Source organism: Athene cunicularia, assembly GCF_003259725.1.
Source record: "Athene cunicularia isolate RWA chromosome 2 unlocalized genomic scaffold, athCun1 chr2_part2, whole genome shotgun sequence".
Taxonomy (NCBI): Eukaryota; Metazoa; Chordata; class Aves; order Strigiformes; family Strigidae; genus Athene; species Athene cunicularia.
In genome coordinates, this window is record NW_020799096.1 from 4784205 (window position 1) to 4786496 (window position 2292).

Sequence of the window (2292 nt, forward strand, 5' to 3'; positions counted from 1 at the left end):
GCATCCTAAGGCGAACAAAGAGCAGGCATATTATTAATTTTGCACCATCAGATCTTTCCAAGTAACAGTTTTTCTACATGTCAGCGTATGTAAGGGTAGGTCAATTCAATGCTTATAAAGAACTCTAACTGTCACTAAAGAAGTAACTTCACATACACGCAACTACAAACATTTTCAAGCTTGTGAGAAAATGTAAATACACTTTGTGACAGAGAAATGCTTTTTAAAAAGGAAAAACATTGGAAGCAAATAGATCCTTATTCTAAATTCTCCCATCTCCCAGAAAGTGTCAAAAAATGGGGTTACTTCTGCCAGGATTGCATCCAGATTGTTTAGCATTCTCTTATGTACCTGCCGTGAACTCACTCAATTCCTTTCTGAACCCAATTACAGTTTTGGCCTCTGTAAAGGCTGTGGCAATAAGTTCCACAATTACATTGTATAAAGTAAAAGAAACTAATTACTTCTGTTTCAAAATTGCTACCAGATGGCTATGGGTGCTCAACCTTATATTCTTATAATTACCTCCTCTTCACTTTCCCTGGACCGTTCATTTAGTTTCTAGACTTCTATAATAAATTAATGAGATTCTTTTTTAAAAGAATTACTTTTGCTGTAATTTTACAGCAATTTTATAGTACATTTAATAGTAATGTAGCGTAAATTTTTCCCTAACTGAAAGGCCATCTTAGTTTTGTTTGATAACTGGAGTTCTCGTTTTCCAGTATTTTGGTTTGACTTTTTAATTTCAAAAGTTATGTAAAAATCACACAAAGTTCTGAATATCCTCTAGGATAACAGTTAATTCGCTAGGATTAACAGTTTTTCCTCTGATACTTCATCTTAGAAGACCAACCAAAGAAAACAGCACCACCCATTACACGTAACTCTGAAAAGGAAGAACTGAAAAGATAACACATGGTTATGGACAAACCAACCTAGAACATAACTGACTGTTTATAAACACAGCAATAAGCTAAGTATAAAAAATATCCACTTATAATACTCTGATTTCTTGTACTTATTAAGATTAAAACTTGATTATAATGCAATTCTTTTCAGCCTCAAGAAATAAACTTTCAGAATGAGATCACAGAGTGCTTCCAACTCCATTTAACAGTCTTGCATTTCAATTGGGAACAAACGTTCAATATGTATAACAAGACCAAACCAAAAGAAAGCAACCAGAATGATTACTGAACCATTACAAGGAATTTCCCATATACAAATGGCTTATCTCCCAGAAAATCACAACCATTTTCATACGTTACTACAATGACATAGTCACAGTGCATGGGCAAATCCACAAAGGAAGATCTGCGCATATGAGCATTCCTCTTGGTGTCAGGGTTCACACACATGTGTTCAAGAGTTCTGGCAAGCTTAAGCCTACTACATTTTGGTTTTCAGCTGCTGAAAAGCCATTTTCAGTATTCCGAGCTATGTATTTTTATTTGTCCTTTTCATCAAGGCATAATAGAGTGAAGAGGAAATACGCCTCCTCACCTAGAACAACAAACAAAAGGGAAAACTACAACAACTGCTGCAGCACTGATTTGCTCTGCCTCAAAAATAGCACATTCAAAAGGCCAGGGTTTGAGTAGGGAAAGCACACGAGGAGGCACTACTGCAGACCTCTGCTCCACTGTTGGCATTGTTCGATGTACGATAACGGACACTGCTTAGTTGTTAATAGTCTCACCAGCTCAGTGCTGTGTGGCCCCCCGCATGCCCCTTAACTCTTGGCTTCATTTTCTTCCTCTGCCAAATGAGACAGATCCTTCTTCTCCAGATAAATATCACAAAGAAGCCCAGCTGCCAGCATGCTAGTTGAAGACGTAAGCATTATATAAGAGCTACGTGTGACTAATGCTTGGTGGTTGTACAAGTTATTTCTGTCTTCATTTTGCTTTTTAAGGATGATCTCTTGTTATCAAGAGATGACTACATATGTGCTAGTGATTTTTCAGCGATCAGATATTTACATTCTACCCAGAATAAAGCCTACTGTGAATGGGGAAAAAACAAAACAAAACATTCAGATGCAATAATAGTTCTCTGAAATCTAAATCAACTCCAGAACATGTTGGTTACCAGGAACTGCCGAAGCTCTGAATTTAATCAACATTTCCAGATTCTTTCGTACCCACTGTCATCAAAGCATTATCTTGTTTATGGGAACAGTGCATGACATTTTGCCTGTTTATAATCTTGGCACAACAAAAAAATGCTGCACTAATAATGACATTTCCCACAGATTATGTTTCTCCCAGCTATGCCACTATTATCACA